Source organism: Chiloscyllium punctatum, chromosome 24 (assembly GCF_047496795.1).
Source record: "Chiloscyllium punctatum isolate Juve2018m chromosome 24, sChiPun1.3, whole genome shotgun sequence".
NCBI lineage: Eukaryota > Metazoa > Chordata > Chondrichthyes > Orectolobiformes > Hemiscylliidae > Chiloscyllium > Chiloscyllium punctatum.
In genome coordinates this window covers 55284137-55304124 of record NC_092762.1, presented here as the reverse complement: position 1 = coordinate 55304124, position 19988 = coordinate 55284137, and the positions used below count along the sequence as shown (strand labels likewise).

Sequence of the window (19988 nt, the reverse complement as noted above, 5' to 3'; positions counted from 1 at the left end):
GTCCACACACTGTTAATGTTTGTAGTGAGGAATGGCAAGGAACTTTAATCATCCACACTTCTATTATCTATAAGAATCCTTGCAAGAATCATGATTTAATTTTGCATAAAGCAGCTGAAACATAACTCTGCATTCTTAATTTAGTTTTCACACTCCCAGTCCATGATCTAGAGGAAGCAGCCATCTGTATTTACCGAAACCATTTACACGTGATGCTTTGTGTCTAGGTCCAGCAGGAATTGACTCTGAGTCTAATACGTAGGCAACTTGTTGTAAGTAGGCCAATGGTATGCCAGTGTGCTGAACTCTGAGTGTCGGGAGATTCCTGATTATCCTAGAAGTTGCACTACCCACTGGGAGAAGACATAGCCATTGAAATTCTCACTTCTTCTCGGATGGCCTATTTGGTGAACAACTGGTGCAATTCTGGTCTCCTTGCTATTGGGAGTGTTATGGACCAGGTCTGACCCCTCAAAATATTTTAAGGAAGTATCCCAGACCGTAACTTTGCTATTTGTGTTTAGTAAGTGTATAGTGAATATTCACAGAGTGAATTAGCTGATCCAACTACCAAGGTTTTAACAAACAGAATTTGTTTACACAATTATGGAATGAAACATAAAGAGCAGAAAATAGAATTACTCAGACCCCTTGGCATCATGGTAGCCCACAAACTCACCAACACACTCAAACAGCAGTTAATGAACTTGAAAAACCCTATACAGACAATGAGTAAAGCTAACGTCATTTACAAAATACCGTGCAAGGTCTGTAACAAACACTACATTGGACAAACAGGCCGAAAACTAGCCACCAGGATACATGAACACCAATTAGCCACAAAAAGACATGACCCTGTTTCAGTAGTATCCTCACATATGGATGAGGAAGGACACCACTTCAACTGGGACAATACATCCATCCTAGTACAAGCCAAACAAAGACATGCATGAGAATTCCTAGAAGCATGGCATTCCAACCAGAAACTATCAACAAACACATCGAGTTAGACCCCATCTACCACCCCATGAGAAAAGGAACCGGAAGTGACATCACCACAGGAAATGACATCAGCACAGGAAATGACATCATCAACCCAAAGAAACCCAAACATTTAAATAGAAAGCAGGAATTTTCAGCATTGCTTTGCATGAGGTCCACTGAAGATGCTACCTAGTAAGGTAATGAAACATCTGGAAATGAACCTTTCAGCTCAGCGACCAAACCTACATCCAAAATAGACTGCCGATAACTTATCCTAGCCAAATCCCAACAGACTATCCCAACTTAATGATGCTGTTCCGAGAGTAAAACTGAAACAAACCAGGGTTTACAGGCTTGAAGTTAGAGAGAGGGAGAGCAAGAGTACCAGGCTACACTCGCCCCAGCGTCCTTCGTCACAAACACTGCTGCTGAACTGAATCAAAAACTCTAATCCAAATGAAGGCTAGCTACAGAGCTAGCTGACCACTCCCCTTTGATTATACCAGATTCTATTTTTCAAACGTGAAAGCCTCAGGCTGGAGGCATTATCTGTTAGGGGTAAACAAAAAGGGCTCCAATAAACCTTTCAAACCCAGCCAAGCTGGACCCTGGCCAATTACCCCCTCTCTGGGAAAAAAAACTCAAGGGCATAGTAACCTTGTTAAAAAGACCAACGTTGTGCCGCAAGGGTGTTGTGAAACTTGAAAGAGTTCAGAAAGATTTACAAGGATGTTGCCAGGGTTGGAGGATTTGAGCTATAGGGAGAGGTTGAATGGGCTGGGGCTGTTTTCCCTGGAACATCGGAGGCTGAGGGGTGATCTTATAGAGGTTGATAAAATAAAGGGTCATGGATAGGATAAACAGACAAGGTCTTTCCCTAGGGTGGGGGAGTCCAGACCTAGAGGGTATAGGCTTAGGGTGAGAGGGGAAAGATATAAAAGAGAACTAAGGGGCAATGTTTTCACGCAGAGGGTGGTGCGTGTATGGAATGAGCTGCCAGAGGAAGTGATGGTGGCTGGTATAATGACAGCATTTAAAAGACATCTGGATGGGTATATGAATAGGAAGGGATATGGGCCAAGTATTGGCAAATGGGACTAGATTAGGTTAGGATATCTGGTTGGCGTGGGCAAGTTAGGCCAAAGGGTCTGTTTCCATGCTCTACATCTTTATGACTCTATCTGCTATTTTGTTACAATTCACTATTTTGTTTTCTTTTAATTGCCTCCTTTTCAGCAAATCTCCATGTTTTTAATTCGGACCCGGAGGATTAAGTGATTTGTTCAGCATTAAATCAAGGAGACCCAGTGACATCTAGGTGGATCTGCACTCTGCTGAATTTAGTGGAATACACTCAAGTCATTAGAACTGACATCACTTTACATTTGTGCAGTATCAGGAGCAGAAATCTCTGACTTCAGCCCAGCCAGAGTCAGTTCTTTCACACTAATTTGGTCTTCCAGACTGTATTTCATACTGGTCAGTGTACATTGTAAGTTAGTCAAGAGCCTCTATCTTTGACATTTATCATCTTATAATTGGGAATTTCTCCATAGAGTCATACAGCATGGAAACAGACCCTTCTGTCCAACCAGTCCATGCTGAACATAATCCAAAATAAACTACTCCCACCCACCCGCTCCTGGCCCATATCCCTTCAAACCTTCCCTGTTCACATACTTATCCAAGTGTTTTTTAAACATTGTAATTGTACCCACATCCACCATTTCCTCAGGAAGTTCATTCCACATGCAAACCATTCCGTATGGAACAAAAATTGCCCCATACATCTTTTTCAAATCTCTCCCTCTCACTTTAAAAATGTGCCCCGGTCTTGAAATCCCCTATCCTAGAGAAAAGACACTTACAGTTAACCCAATCTATACTCCTCATGATTTTATAAACTTCTGTAAAGACACCTCTCAACATCCTATGCTCCAGTGAAAAAAGTTCCAACCTATCCAGCCTTTCTTTATAATTCAAATAGTTTCCATACCCAGTAACATCCTGGTAAATCTCTTCTGAACCCTCTCCAGTTTAATAATATCCTTCCTATAACTAGGGATTCTTCTACTCTGTTGCAACTTTGATAGGGGCTTGGAAGAAATTTTATGTGGACACACAAATGGCATTCATTCTGAGGTTAAAGGCAGCAGAGCAGATGAGCCCCAAAGGAACTTCCCACTGCTGGGCATCTTGGCTGAGACAACATCATCAGTCAAGCGATGTAAGGAGAAAATGGTCACTGTGTTCACGAAGCTCAGATTGTTGTGAGTGGAAAGGACATGGGAGCCTGATTTACTTGAAGGGAGAGGCCTGTTGATCCCATCAACAAAAATATGCTGAGATTTCACTGTCAAAAGATATCAACCCTGTGGCCAGGGGTAAAAGCACAAATCTCTGGTAATTTAACACTAAATTGTCAGTCGTATTCCAAGGCAACTTTGTGACTGAAGTGGAAAATGGGAAATTGTTACAATGGTGCAGTAAAGGCTGCTGTTCTAAATGTGGTGCTGAAATATGTTGTTGGAGCAGCGCAGAGGGAGCTTTCTAGTCTGTGCTGTCTCTGACCTAAGAGTGCTATGTACTGCTATGGGCTGCCTGAAGGAAAACTTTCATTTGCCCAGCACTAACATTTTTCAATTTGATGAGTGCAATGTACAGAAAAGAAAGATTTGTTTACCAAATAAAAAGACAGACTGTCTTCAGCTGAAGTACAAGTGAAAGCCCACGAACAAGCAGAGTTCTACTGTTTGTTAGTAATGACTCACAGTGAGAAGCTCAGAATGGGCAGGCAACAAAACAAAATTGTGCCTTTGCACTGTCAGAATAACAACAAAAATGCATAAAAAATGAACAAATGTACATTTGAAAGGGACAAATCCATTTAAAGCTTTGGTCAAGTGACTGGTTTGTAATGAATCTGAGGCTTCTAGATCAAAGAAAGCCTATTTTAACCCCTGTTCTGTGCTGAGTTGATGGTGCAGCTCGGCAAAGACCAGCAATTTTACAATTGGGCTCGGTGCTCCCAGGTTAGAGATTAAAAAATACTCCATTCAGACAAACGTAATTATTCACTTTTCATGGTCTCCAGCCTGAAACGACAGACCTGCAAATGTTAGCAAAGGACAGGGTGATGTTGCTGACCCCAGTAAGTAGCCAGTTGGCATTTGCCGTCTCAAGTGGCTCAGGGAGGATAACCAGCTGCACACAGTGGATAGCAGTTGTTTGCAAACCATAATCCAGTGGCAACTGCACTTTCAAGAGAAGGAAATTGGGGGAATAATGCATGGGTTTCAACAATTCAGGCCAAAAGAAACCATTTGAGAATACCTTTTATTCAGAATGAGCTCCCCTCCTAATTACTTCTTTTTGGTGAATCCAATTATTTTACAATTTGACATTTCTGAAAATGTTGGGCTTTCAAGTTGCTGAATATTCTGCCAAGTTAGCCATGCCATGCTGCAGGGTGGCAATGACCAGCTGTAGTTAACTCACAGCAACGCCAGTCCAATCACCAGGACCCGTGGTCTTGGGTCAGCTCAGGAACTGAGAAACATCGGTTACTACATTTGTTTCAAAGGATAATCTATGAGCTATCAAATGCAGACTGAATCTAATAGACTCAAAGATTGTGCAACGTGCCCTGTTCAATGTAAGAATCAGACTTTAATGGGCACCACCTTTATGCTGGGTGAGCATGTCTTTGATTGATGTAGCAACTATCCATCCTTTATTAGAGAATAAAAAGCCTCTATACTGCATTAATCTGCAAATTTCGATCCTTGTCATGTTTAGTGATGCGATACAAAAAGGCTGTTGTCTTGTTAGCTGCTGTCATCAGTGCACATTGCAACATATTCAGAACATAATTACATCCTGGTCCATCAGAAATCAAGTAAGACTTGAATTAATTATTTATCGCCTCAAGTTCCCTAAAGACTCGGTAAATGCACTGCTCTGTGAGAAAATACGTTCCGGCTGGGATTCCCACTCTGTGTTACATTTGCCAATGCTAGCAAGGGTGGAGATGCTGTTTAGCCTTCAGTGCTGTTGGCAAGCTGCTATCCATAGATTTTTGCTGTACGTGTGTTGGGAAGGTAGAGCTTGGCTGCCTTGCTCCCCAGGAGTAAGTGAGGACTGCAGATGCTGAAGATCAGAGTCCAGGGTGTGATGCTGGAAAGCACAGCAGGTCAGGCAGCATCCGAGGAGCACGAGAATCGACTTTTCGGGCTTAAGCCCTTCAACAGGAAGGCCTGATGGAGGCCTTATGCCCGAAACGTTGATTCTCCACTCCTCGGATGCTGCCTGACCTGCTGTGCTTTTGCACCACCACCACACTCTTGACACTGCCTTGCTCCCCAGGCTTTTTGTTGATACCCTCGCTCTAACAAGAAGTCTCCGCAGTCGGCTTAGCAGCAAGAATCCTGCTCAGGTTAACCTCGCTAAGTCGACTTCTACCAATTGCTGTTGCCCAGCTGAAACTAGGCTCTGGAAATTTGATTACATCTGAATGGGATCAGCATCAACGATGCTTCCAGCAAATGAGGTTGGGGGCAGGACCATAGGAAGTTGGACTGCTGGCTTAATTGTGAGGGAGCTGCAGATGCCAACCAGAGCACTAAAGACAGAGTCACAAAGTCTGGCTTGCTGAGCCTACAGAAGAAGAGGTTAAGGGACCCCTGGGGAATAGAGAGGCAGGCAGAGGTCCATAAATTGACTGTGGATGATTTGGGTTTCTCAAAATGATAACTACAATATCAAAACCTGACCTTTCCCAGGGCAGTGCACCATAGTCCTTGTATTTGAAGAAGTCAGCCAGCATAAACAACTGCACAAACAGAAATATGATAAGTGCCAATAATCTAGTCACTATTGTATCACTGTTTGTGCACCTTGCTCTGCATAACTTGATTGTGATGTTGGTCGAGGGTTAAATATTATCTAGGCACCTGGAGATAACTCCTCTGTACTTTTTGAAAGTAGTGCGTAAGAGATCAGGGCCTTGGCTTAGTGTTTCATTTGAAGGTGTAGCACTCTCTCAGCACTGCCAGCCTATAGTATATCCATAACATAATGCAGAGAGATGTGAATCTGCAAACTTTCTGATTCAGAACAGGGACACTACTGTACAGCCATTACCCATAGAGAGGTAATAAATGGTTATTATAATTCCTTATCCATAGGATTATCAGTCAACCTTTTGTGTAGATAGGATCACAGGCTGATACCAAACTAGCTCTTGGCATCATTGACAAGCACAGGGATGGTTGATTGACACTTCCAAAGACAAACACGAGGCATTCTGGGAACATACTTCAACTTGAAATAATGGAAAATTGTGAGGTCAGGGCATTTGAAGAGCCTGGAGGTAGGCAGATGTCTTCTCCATCAAATGAAGCAACAATGCAGTCAGCCTGTACAGCATGACTGATGTCTATACTGAAGCAGCAATTCCCAAGGAGTAGTCCCGTCAGTTCATTCTGTCAGCTGGTGCCAGTTCAACAACTCCCATTCTCACTCAGTGAAGGAGCTTCCACCAGCAGTGAAACATCAGACAAAATGAGTTCTGATGAGCAGGCTCCCTGTAGGTTTGATAGAACTCTGTCGCTTCTCTACCTTTGTCTCAGATTAAAATGATTTTTTTTTTCTCTCTATTTTCTCCCCTTCTCTGCTATGTGAGTTAACTCAAGTTGTGGTACACCTTCGTAAGTTGAGTGCTGCATACGTTGTAACAGAACTTTTGTCATTATGACTGCACAATTTCAATATGAAAGAGCTACTCACAGGCTTTATTGATGGCTTGGTACTGAAGTTTATTTGATTTTATCAATATTGCTGCTATGGACCTCCTTTCCTTTTGTGTGCTATTCCTCAGAATCTCACTCTGAAATAACAACTTTTCGCTCCATCTATTACAAGAACTCATTTCATTTCCTCAGACTATCCAAATGTAACAGTCCTTACCTTGTTCAATTATTTTGTTCTTTAGTAATTGAGTTGTGGATGCCCATTGGTCCTCTTTTAAAAGTAACAATAAGATGCAACATGGTGACTCAGTGGTTAGCACTGCTGCCTCACAGCGTTAAGGACCTGGGTTTGATTCCTGCCTCAGGTGACTGTCTGTGCGGAGTTTGTTCATTCTGCCCGTGTCTGCAGGGGTTTCCTCTGAATGTTCCGATTTCCTCCCAAGTCTAAAGATATGCAGGTTAGGTGGATTGACTATGGGAAATGCAGGGTTACAGGGATTGAGCTCTTTATGGTTGGGGGGAAGGGAGGGTTAATGTGAACCTGATGGGCTGAATGGTCTACTTACACACTGTAGGGATTCTGTGAATAATCAGTGTTCAGGCTGCCCTCCATGTCCTGTTGATAATTGAAAAAAAACTACAGTCCTGAAAGCAAATCCCAGGCTGGACACTTTGCTGTAGCGTGGACGGTGATTGAGAATGCTGGCTGACAATTCCCACAAAATACAGCAGGAGTATGGAAGATATTTGATCCACTTCCCCATTTGTTACTACAATTCGATCGACTCAGGCTGCTGGCATTAAATCTAGAACCTTCTTCGACAGTCAATTCTGCTGCATAGCTTCGGCGTTTTCAAACCTTCCATGATGAATCTGAAGTCACTAGGAATTAGGTCTGCAGAAAAACTACTGAGCATTAAAAATAAATTATTTCATTTGTTTTTACACATTATGAAGATCTTGGACATGGGAAACGGGGAAGGATTTTCAGGCTGGGGTCAGGACCCCATGTGTGAATCATTTCCAGGTCCTAACACCACACCATGGCAATAGTCCAGTTGGAAAGCTACTTCAATATGTAAAGCCTGTAATATGGACTGTGGTGATTTTGGTGCCAAATTATTGGCACCCAACATTGCCTGGAAACAGAACTTGGCTCTGGAGGTCTCCCAATTCACAAAATCCTGACAGAGTGGTAGCAGGCCATTTGACCCATTGAGTCCACACTGACCCTCCGAAGAACATCCATCCCAGACCCAATCCCCCACCTCATCCGTATAACCCTGCATTTCCCATGGCTAATCCACACATCCCTGGAGACTGTGGGCAATTTAGCCCTGCCAATCCACCTAACCTGAATGTCTTTGGACTTTTGGAGGAAACCAGAGTACTCAGAGGAAACCCACATAGATAGAGGGAGAATGTGCAAACACCACACAGCCAGTCACCCAAGGCTGGAATCGAACCCAGGTCCTTGACACTGTGAGCCACTATGCTGACCTTACAAAGAAGGCAGCAGACATTTCTGGTCTTTGCCCTTGCCTTGTAAAATGGAGCAAGTGGGGAAGCAGTGAACAGGAATGCTCACTCATCAACTTATTTTGTTTTGAGACTTTAAATCGGCAGTAATCAAAGATGGCTCCTCACTGTGCTCTGCACTGATGTGCCCAAGATCCATTCTTCTTCTTGTCCTAAGAACAAAGAACAAAGAACAAAGAAAATTTATAGCCCAGGAACAGCCCCTTCAGCCTTCCAAGCCTGAGCCGATCCAAATCTACTGTCTAAACCTGTCACCCAGTTCCTAAGCATCTGTATCCCCCTGCTCCCCACCTACTCATGCATTTGTCCAGACACATCTTAACTGAATCTACCGTGCCTGTCTCTACCACCTCTGCTTCTGAATTAGTGGTGCTGGAAGAGCACAGCAGTTCAGACAGCATCCAAGGAGCTTCGAAATCGACGTTTCAGGCAAAAGCCAAACTGCTGTGCTCTTCCAGCACCACTAATTCAGAATCTCATTTCCAGCATCTTCAGTCATAGTTTTTACCTCTACCACCTCTGCTGGCAATGCGTTCTAGACACCCACCCCCCGCTGTGTAAAGTATTTGCTGAGTGTATACCCCTTAAACTTAACCTTTGAAAATGTAATTCTGTTCCCCTCCAGTCCATTAATAAGCTCTTCCTGAAGCAGTTAATCAGAGCTGAGCGGGTTGCCACCCCCACCAACTTTGAAAAGCGCAGTATGTCATAGAAGCGTTTGGAATGCTAGCACACCATCCGTCAGTGTTCCATGCAATGCGTGCCAATACTCAACCTCACCGCAATTGGCATTTGAAAATCCAGAGCAGGCTGTTGAACTTAGTAAAGAAGAGGCAGGAGAGGTGATGTATTTGTAAGTTGTTGTGTTGGATAACCAAAGGGTGGAAGCTTGGGGGTAAGACTGTTGGAAGGCGTATGGTAAAATTTCCAGGAATACATTGGAGCCAGAGTTGGTAACCCCTGAGCAATCTGGTAATGAAGGAGATTATTATACTTGGGCCTGGCAGCTGTTGTTTAACCTGAATGTTGCAAACTTCAAAAGACATAATGATTACATTGGGATATTGTAGTGTAGCGGTAGTTTCCCTATCTCCAGGCTAGAAGTTCTGGGTTCAAATCCCACCTGCTCTCAGTAGTGTGTCCTATCATGTGCGAACAAGTTGTTTTCGACAACATTTCTGATAAAGTGGCCAACAGTTAAAATGATGGTTCACTGTGCTGTGTACACTTGGGTTCGAATCCAACCCTTGTTGAATGTTTCTTTGCCTTTCTTATGCAAGGTGTTGACATATTGGTATTGCTGCTGGTCGAGTAATCCAGAGACCAGGGGTGTGGGTTTAAAATCCAGCTCCAGCAGCTGGAAATATTGCATTTTTGGATAAAAAAAACTGAGGAAACTCATGGCACAGTGATATGTTCAAGTCCCAGCTACTCAGAAAAGGGTTCATACAGGTTAATTAAAATAACCTGAAGATCGGCTCTCAACGGAGGTGAAGGCAACCTAGTAATTTGAATGGGTTAGTGATGAGCTCACAGCATGTCTATTTGTTTGTTGCAGATTGAAGTCCAGCTTTTTCTAACTCTCTGCAGCTCTGGGCACTCCAGTGGAATGAGCTTTATCAGCCACCTTCTCAGTTCCTGGGAGTAGGTAGGACAGCTTGACAGTTTTACCAATATTTCTACACTTCCCATTTTTCATTTGGGGGAGAAAGCATCACCACTGTTGGTTAGTGATTTACGTGACTGTGTTTTGTCTGCCTCCTCCTCCCCACCTCCCTCTCACCTTCCCAAGCCTCATAAGGCTCACTCTGTAGTGGATGAGCCTCATCAGTCAAACCAGCAGGGAGCCCAGCTTTCATATGGAGTGAATTGTGCTCTATGCCGTTAACGTACAGTCTTGTGAACTCACTTCCACAATTTAAATGCACTAAAATGGCAGGAATTTCAGTCACATTTTGTGTGCTGCATGCTAGTCTGCTTTGTTCAATCCCATTTAGCTTTCCAAATGTCTTGTTATCATATCCTCCAGAACAGACTCTCACATTTTCCCCACTACTGTTGTTTAACTAACTAGTCTGTAACTCTCAGTTTTATTCTTTCCCCTTTTAAACAATGGAGTTACATTTACCACCCTCCTTCTGTAGGTTTTTCTCCAGAGTCCATAGAACTTTGGAAAATGACCACCATTATCCATTCATTATTTCCAGGGCTAGACACTGAAGAGAGTCAAGGGGCAGAGTTGAATATGGTGGTCATCACCACTGAGAAGGTGCTAGAAAAACTGAATGGCTTGAAGGTGGATAAATTACCTGGACCAAATAGACTACATCCAGTACGCCCTGAGTTCTAAGGGAGGTCCTGAAGAGATAACAGAGGCCTTAGGGGTAATCTTTCAGGAATTAATAGAATCAGGAAGGGTCCCAGAGGACTGGAAAATGTGACACCCCTGTTTAAAAAGGGAGTATGGCAAAAGACGGAAAATTACAGACTGATTAGCCTAACCTCGGTTGTGGGGAAGATCCTGGAATCCATTGTGAAGGATGAGATTTCTGAATACTTGGAAGTGTACGGTAAAATAGGGCAAAGTCAGCATGGTTTCATCAAGGGGAGGTCGTGCCTGACAAATCTGGTAGAACTCTTTGAGGAAGTAACACACAGGTTAGACCAAGAAGAGCCAATGGATGTTATCTACTGGACTTCAAGAAAGCCTTTGACAAAATACTGCACAGGAGGCGACTGAGTAAGATAAGGGCCAAGTGTATTAGAGGCAAGGTGCTAGCATGGATAGAAGCTTGGCTGACTGGCAGAAAGCAGGGAGTGGGGATAAAAGGGTCATTTTCAGGATGGTAGCCAGTGACAAATAGTGTTCAGTAAGGATCAGTGTTGGGACCGCATGTTTCAACTTTATACATTAACAATCAAGATTAAGGAATTAAGGGCATTCTGGCTAAGTTTGCAGATGGTACAAAGATAGGTAGAGGGGCAGATAGAATTGAGGAGGTGGAGAGGATTTGGACAGGGTAAGAGAGTGGGCAAAGAAGTGGCAGATGGAGTACAAAGTGGGAAAGTTGAGGTCACTTTGGTAGGAAGGGTAGAGGCATAGACTATTTTCTATATGGGGAGAAAATTCAGAAATCTGAAGTGCAAATTGACTTAGAAGTCCTAGTCCAAGATTGTCTCAAGGTAAACTTGCAGGCTGAGTCAGTATTTAAGAAGGCAAATGAAATGATGGCATTTATTTTGAGTGGACTTGAAAATAAAAGCAGGGATTTACTTCTGAGGCTCTATAACGCTCTGGTCAGACTACATTTGAAGTATTGTGCACAGTTTTGGGCCCCATAATTCAAGAAGGATGTACTGGCCCTGGAGTATGTTCAGAGGACGTTTATGAGAATGGTCCCAGGAATGAAAAGCTTAACATATGAGGAACATTGAAGGATTCTGGGTCTATCCTCAATGGAATTTAGGGAGATGACGGGGCATCTAATTGAAACGTACAGAATACTAAATAGCTTGGACAGAGTAGTTGTTGGGAAGATGTTTACATTGGTAGGACCCAAGGGCACAGCCTTTGAGTAAAGGGAAGACCTTTTAGAACACAGATAAGGAGAAACTTCTTCTGCCAAAGAGTGGGGAATCTATGGAATTCATTGCCACAGAAGCCTGTGTAGGCCAGGTCATTGAGTATATTTAAGATTGAGATAGATAGGTTCTTGAGCATCAAGGGGATCAAGGGTTATGGGGAGAAAGCAGGAGAATGAGGTTGAGAAACCTATCAGCCATGATTGAATGGCGGAGCAGACTCGATGGACTGAATGGTCTAATTTCTGCTCTTATGTCTTAAGGCCACTTTTTTCAGTGCTCTGGGATGTCGGTTATCAGCCCTGGTGATTTGTCAGCCTTTAACCTCATTAATTTACCCAACACCATTTTCTTCATTGTACAGAAATCCTTCAATGCTGCCCTCTAACTAGACCCTCAGTTTCCAAACATTTCTAGAAAGTTATTTGTGTAATTTTTGTTAAGACAGAACCAAAGTATTAGTTCAACTGTACTTTAACATGTTGATTACTGTTGCCTATAACTATCCTATACACCACTGCATTGAAACCCAATGGGATACTTCATTTTCTTGTATGTTCACTGAATGTTTAGGTTGTTGGACGATGAATAAAATTCAAATCCCTATGATGTTTTTGTTTTACACATTGTACATTGTCAGAACAGTAAAAAACACACAGGTGATGAGAAGGTAATGCACCCAATTAAAGAAATACTTCTCTAGTAACCAGTATGTCAGTGTCTTAAATATACATAATCTTTTTTCCTGTAGTACAGAAGACTACTTCAAACACACACACCTTTTTAGTGAAGAACTTTTCTTTTACTTCGTAATTTATTCCTTTCTCCAAATTGCCTGATCTGCTTTGAAGTAATGTTCTCAACAACTCCGCAATCTTGAATGTTTCCAATTGCCTGTTGACATTTAGTCCCGGATGAATAGAAGTTTATTCTAACTAAATATTGGGAAGATTGAAACCATATTCTTTGGCCCTGTCACATACTCTGTTTGTTAACCAATGGCCCTATTCCCTCCATGGGTCGCTATCTGAAGCTTAGCCAGACCATTCACAACCATGAGATTGTGTTTTAACCCTGAGGAATCGTCTCCACATATCCATCACCACGTTTTCCTAGCTCCCATTTCTGTAACATTGCCCACTTGTCTTAGCTTATCTGCTACTGAGCCCTTCAGTCATTCCCATGTTGCCCCTAGAGTTGACTATTTCAATGTTCATTTAACCCTACCTCCCATTTCCACTCTCCATAAACCTGAGCTCATCTAAAACTGATAAGTGTAACCCAATGCATCAATATCTACTTATCCATCATCCCTGTACTGACTTGAACTGGTGAGATCTTGATTTTATAATTCCAATTCCTATAATCTCCTATAACTTACCAGGATATAATGTCATAAAGCATGGAAACAGACCCTTCAAACCCACTAATCCAGGCCAACCATGTTCCCAAACTAAAGTAGTCCCATTTGTCCTTGTTTGGCCTATATTCCTCCAAACCTTTCCTATTCATGTACTTATCCAAATGCCTTCTGTGTGTTGTAACTACCTACATCCACTATTTCCTCTGACAGTTCATTCCACACGCAACCACTCTGCATAAAATAAAGTTGCCTCTCATGTTCTTTTTAAACCTTTCTCCTCTCACCTTGAAAATATTGCCCCTTATTTTGAATTCCCCTACACTGGGGAAAAGACCCTTGTTACCACCTTGTCTATGCCCCTCATGATTTGTAAACCTCTATAAGGTCACCCTTCAACCTTTTACACTCCAGTAAGAAAAGTCCCAGTCTATCCAGCCCATTTTTATATCTCAAACTCTTTATTCCCAGCAACATCCTGGTAAATCTTTTCTGAACCCTCTCCAATTTAATAATATCCTTTCAATAGCAGGGCAACCAGAACTGCACACAGTACTCCAGAAGAGGCCTTACTAATATCCTATGCAACCTCAGCTTGACATCCCAACTTCAATGCTCAGAGATCTAAGTAATAAAGGCAAGCATGATAAACATCTTCTTAAGCACCCTGTCTACCTGTGACACAAATTTCAAAGAATTATGCATCTGAATCCCTAGGCCTCTGTGTCCTACAACACTACCCATGACCCTACCATTAAGTGTTAGAAGTTTTGCCCCTTGTTTGTTTTACCAAAATGCAAAGCTTGCATTTATCCAAGTTAAATTCCATCTGGATTGGGCAAATTGGGCCATATTCTCTAGAACTTTGAAGAATGAGAGGTGATCTCATAGAAACTACAAAATTCTTAAAGTTTGCTTTCTTCAATTCTTGTGCATTCAAAGTCTTAATCTGTGTAACATTGGCAACCACGCCTTAAGGTGTACCATTCTTTACTTCTTTTAAAATAGTCCATAAAACCTGCAGTTTGACCAAACTTTCAGTGATCTGTCCTAATACCTCCTGATGTGTCAGCATTTGTTTGGTAGTTTCCCCTAGGAAGCACTTACATTTTATTATTTTGAAGGTACAAAATAAATATCTGAGTTTTTGTAAGCTTTTTATAAGGCTGCATAGTCACTCTCTGATTCATTAGAACTGAAAATATTATGGAAGAAAGGGCAGGATCAGCTTTTAATATATTTAAATCTATTTATGAATCTGCATTTCTGACAGAAAACTGCCTCTGGTTTTCTGATATCACTTCCTACATCTTCAGAAAATTAGCTTTGTTGGCTTCATTTAAAAAAAAATGTTTTGTTCATTCTCCTTCCATTTGGAGATTGACATTTGTGCTAGAGATTACCTCAAAATGAATCTTCATTTGACTTGAGCACAATGCCATTGTGACATAATGTGGCAGCTCATCTGCCTTTCCAGACAGTCAAATGCTTTCTTGTGAAGACCAGGCCCCTTTAAGATGTATGAAAAGAAATGTTTTCCATTAAATCATTTTCATACTCATCAGTATGAGAAATGTCAGTAGTTTTTTTTACTGCGGCAACATCAAAGTACATCAGCTGAAATTAGTTTTCAAAAGCCAGGCAAACCAGAGAATGTGACGTTTCCCTTGACCTGTCTGCAACTCACGGTTTAAATCAGGAATAATGTGTCTTTTTGGAGGGATAATGAGGACCACAATAAGGAAAATATGAGGAGTTTAAAAATAGAATTTATTTTAATGAACCTAACAGAAAGAAACAGGAAATACTATCAAGAACTACATATCTGTCCCATTTTGACACATGAACTCCACCAACCTACCATTTCTTTGTTACTCGTAATCAATTCCCCCTCAAGAAATTCAGCAGTCTGTTGAACACACTGATGTTACATGCTTCAACGGCTTATTCTTCAGACCACATTTGCCTTATCCTTTGTGATAAACAAAGGTTCTTCATTCCCCCCCTTGCTTCCAACTTCTGAATCTTTCACTTGCACACTGGGACTCAGCCCTTCACCAAAGCATTACCTATATCAATTCCCTTCTTATCTTGAAAACTTTCATTTATAATACATCCTGAATTTTTAATTGTTAATGTAATGAAACTTCAGGACTCTCTGCCTGGTCAGTATTAATCTCTGGCAAGGAGTCCTTCAGATCTGTATTGCCTGAGGAAAGATGATGTCGAGAGGGTTGGATGTACATTGTCCCATGGACCCAAGTGAATGTGACTTTTTTGCTGCAGAGATCTCAAGTTCTAGTGTATTTTAGACAGGTCAAGAGGAAGCTGTGGAAAACTCACAACTCATCAGTGAGGAAGATGTACCCTTTTTTTGTGAATATCAAACAAAACATAGTCACAGTTTTCTTTAAATAAAGGCAATATACAGAACCACAAACAAAGGATCTGGACATACAGATCCACACATCCAAGTAACTGGCAACGCAGATGGATAAGGTGGTCAAGAAGGCATACAGCACGCTTGCCTTCATTGGTCGGGGCATCATGTGTAAAAAAATTGGCAAGTTATGTTGCAAACCTTTATTTAGGCTACATTTGGAATATTGCATACAGTTTTGGCCACCAGACTACCAGAAGGACGTGGATGCTTTGGAGAGGGTATAAAGCAGGTTTACCAGGATGTTGCCTGGTGTGGAGGGTTTTAGTTTGAGGAGAGGTTGGATAAACTCAGATAGTTTTTACTGGAAAGACAGATGCTGAGGGGCAACCTGATAGAGGTTTACAAAATTATGAGAGGCACAAAGAGGGTGGATAGTCAGAGGCTTTTTTCCCCAAGGTGGAAAGGTCAACTACAAGAGGGCACAAGTTCAAGTCGAGAGGGGGAAGGTTTAGGGGAGAAGTTTGGGGAATATTTCTCACCCAAAGGGTGGTGAGTGCCTGGAATGGACTACCAGTGGAGATGATGGAAGTAGGCACTTTAGCAACGTTTAAGGTGTTTCTTGATAGACACAAGAACAGGACGTCAACAGAAGGATAGTATCTGCACATGGGCCATAAGTAACAGGTCTTAATAAGGGTTAGGAATCAGTGCAGACTCAGTGGGCCAAAGGGGATGCTCCTGTATTGTATTGTATTGTATTAATTCTATTGTATAGAAAATGCTGTAAAAAAAATCAACATGGTGAGAGAGAAAAACAGAGTTAACGTTTCATATTTGATACAACTCCCCTTCAGAAATGAAAGGAGCAGGAAAATGGTGCCTTTTATGTTGTTAGCAGAGTGGGAGGAGGAGTGAGTCGAACAAAGGATGAGTTGAATAGAAAGTAGAACAAAGTTGAACAGACTTGTGGGCAGTGCTTGTAATTTGATGAATATTTAAGAAGTGACAGAGGTCTATTATTAAAAAAACCTTGAGAAACTCCTACAGTGATATCCTGAGACTGAGGTGAATGACCTCCAACAACCATCGTCATCTACTTTCATTGCTAGGTATGTCTGCAAGTGGAGAGTTTTCCCCTGATACATATTGACTTCAGTTTTGTCAGGGCTACTTAATGCCTTGCTCGGTCAAATGAGGAATAAAAGCAAGAGCAATTATTCTCACCTCAACTCTTTGAACAACAGTTGTAGTGAGGTCATAGGTTGAATGGCCCAGGCAAGTCTCACTCTGGATATCAGTGAGCATGTTCTTGCTGAGTGAGAGCTGCATGACAGCACTGTCAGTGATTACTTCCATCACTTTGCTCATGGTCAGGAGAAGACAGGTTGGACAAGAATTGGCTAAATTGTATTTGCGATGCCTTTTGTTTGTAGAACATACACAAGCAATTTTGCACATTGGTGGCTAGGTCCCAGCATTGTAACTATACTGGCTAAGGGCATGGCTAGTCATTGAGCAGCCCAATTGCTGAAGTGGTGTCAGAGCTCGTAGCCTTTACAAGGTAAAGTGCCTTCAGCTGTTTCTTGATATTGCTGTGTATTAAATTAGTTCAAGACTGGTCTCATTGAAGTTGGAGACCTCAGGAAGAGACCAAGATGTTTCGATCACTTGGCATTTCTGACAGAAAGTGGATGCATATACTTCAACGTTATCTTTACACTGATGTGGTAGCCTTCCACATCATTGAAGACAATAGATTTTGATTTTATTGTCAATGTGTATTTTACAGTAAGAATACAACAAAATTCAGTGAAAAGCTTTAATTTGTCACCATGACATGAATGATTTAAGAATAGGGAGAGAAAGAGTGTAGCAGTTCATCACCATCAATGACACCTGCTCTGCCATCCTCCACCACTGTCTACACTGGAACCAACTAACATCAAAGTCACCAATCCTCAGACACCATCTTTGCCACTGGGTTGATACTCCTCCACCAAAGCCTCATCACCTCGCCAGAATAACCAAATTCAGAGTGATGTCTCTCATCGCTAGGCCCACCTCATTGATGTTGCCATGATGCCCTTCCATCACTGCTTTGCTAACACCACACCCAACCAGCAATGAAGTGGCCAATGCTCAGGCACCATCTTTTGCCACTGGGCCTACCTCACCAACATCGCCCCTGCCAAGGTAGCATCCCCAAAAAGGAAGTAGGGGCTCACTTGAGGTCCATGCTTGGCCAGCCTGAGGTCCATGCCCTGGGTCCACTTGAGGTCTCTGCACTGAGCTCTCAACACCACTGATATGTTGATCATAGGAAAGGATAAGTAAATAAAAAACAAAGACAAGAGAGGAAACAAAAAGACAAAGAAAAGTGGTTGGAACGGACGAGCTCCAGCACAGGAGGCCTACAGCACCGCCATCTTGGATTGGAAGCCAACCAGAAGACAGGGACATGTGTGGAGCCTCCTCCTCCAGTTAGTTCTTTCATTGCCCACTAGCATTCACAACTGGACAGGCACATACGCGGAGCTTGGGTCAGTTCCATTTGCTTGTGCATTTGCTCAGCACCGTCTATCACATGCTGCTTTCTGCCTTTTGGCACCTAAGTCATCTTGTCGTAACTTCACCAGGTTGGCACAGCTTTTGTATACATGCCTAGTGCTGTTCCGGACATGCCCTTCAGCACTCTTCATTGAGCCAGGCTTGGTGGAAATGGAGTAAGGGATTTGCAGGGGCATGAGGTTACAGATTGTTCAATGCAATTCTACTGCTGATGATGGCCCACAGCCTTTCATAGGCATTCAGTTTTGAATAGCTAAATCTGTTTGAAATCTGTCCCATTTAGTGCAATTTTTGTTTTAAATTGTTCACAGGATGTGGGGTGCCATGGATAAGCCAATATTTATTGCCCATCCCTAATTGCCCAGAAGTAAATTAAGATAAAAACATCTTTTCTGTGCCTGAGTCCAAATAGGTAAGGATGACAGATTTCCTTTCCTAAAGGACATTAATGGACAACTAATGGTTGCCATTAGACTAGATATTTTTATTCTGATTTTTAAACCTGAAATCAATCTTCACTGTGGGAATTGAACTCACATCCCCAGATCTTTAGCCGACAGCTCTGGATTGCTAGTCCAGTCTCAGTATCATGACACTACCCCACCATCCCCCAATGCCACACAACATGATGGAGGGTACAATCAATAATGTCAACCAGAAATTCAGCAAAGGTCCTCAGACAGCTTCTGCCAAACCCACAACCACTTCCATCTAGAAGGACAAGGGCAGCAGATACATGAGGACACCATCACCTGCAAGTTCCCTACCATCCTGACTTGGAAATATATCACCATTCCTTCACTGTCTCTAGGTCAAAAATCGTGGAATTCCCTCCCTAACGATATTGTTGGTCAACCCACAGCAAGTGGATTGCAGTGTTTCAAGAAGGCAGCTCACCAGCAACTTCTCAAGAGCAAATAGGGCTGGGCTATCAATGCTGGCCCAGCCAGTGATGCCCACATCCCACAAAATGAGTAAAAGAAAAGTGAAGTTGAGACTGAGCAGTGGTGACTGCTATCCGTACCATATGGACAGGTGCATCTGGAACAGGAGGGTTCGTAAGCATAAGGTCAAGTAGGTTTTTCTCTCTCATTGTTTCCCTCACCACCTGCCACAAATCTAATTGAACAGTTCTGTCTTTTAGGACTTGGTTAGTAATGGTGCTAGAGAATCACCTTTAGTGGTGGCCAGTGAAGATCCCACACGGAATCCATTCCACCCTTGCCACCCTCAGCGCTGTTTCTACTGGTGCTCAACAGAGAGGAATATTGACTTATCAGCCGAGGGATGGGTGGTAGTTGAGGCAGTGCGCAGCGCTGTTTGGTAATCAGCAAGACCTTTCCTGGTGTATGTTTGACCGAACACCATGACACATCACAGGGTCCATAGTCAGCATTGAGGACTCCCAGGCAACTCTATCCTGACTATCTAACGCAGTGATACCGTCTCTCATGGCTCTGTCCTGCCTGTGGGACAGGATCTATTTTATAGGCATTGCCTTAGACACCCGAACACCACCCCAGTAATAATTCTGTGAGTAGAACTATGCTAGTCTATTGCTTGACTAGTCTGTGAAACAGCTCTCCCAGTTGTGACACAAGTCTGAGGACTTTGCACGGTCGACAGCGCTGGATTTGCCATTATTGTTTCCAGGGACTTGATTGATGTTGAGTGATCTGTCTAGTTCCTTTAGTTTTTGTAGCAGTTTGATACAGTTGAGCGGCTTCCTAGGCTATGTATTAATGCTGGAATATGGAATACTTGCCTCTGTGAAAAGCACTGCCAAGTGTCTTCTAGCAGTTAGAAGGAGAGTAAATCCCCT

At 42.5% G+C, this 19988-nt stretch overlaps 1 protein-coding gene across 4 annotated transcripts in view; it reads left to right on the top strand.

Annotated features, from left to right (window-relative positions):
* sema6bb (sema domain, transmembrane domain (TM), and cytoplasmic domain, (semaphorin) 6Bb) overlaps window positions 1–19988 on the top strand; it is a 559267-nt gene that overhangs the window by 121185 nt on the left and 418094 nt on the right. For 2 of the 4 annotated variants that reach the window (XM_072593863.1, XM_072593856.1), the window contains exon 2: window positions 9832–9921. The exons of the other annotated variants lie outside the window; for them this stretch is intronic. The gene's annotated coding sequence lies outside the window, so the exon portion shown is untranslated. The remainder of the gene's footprint in view (window positions 1–9831; window positions 9922–19988) is intronic. 4 annotated transcript variants of the gene reach the window in all.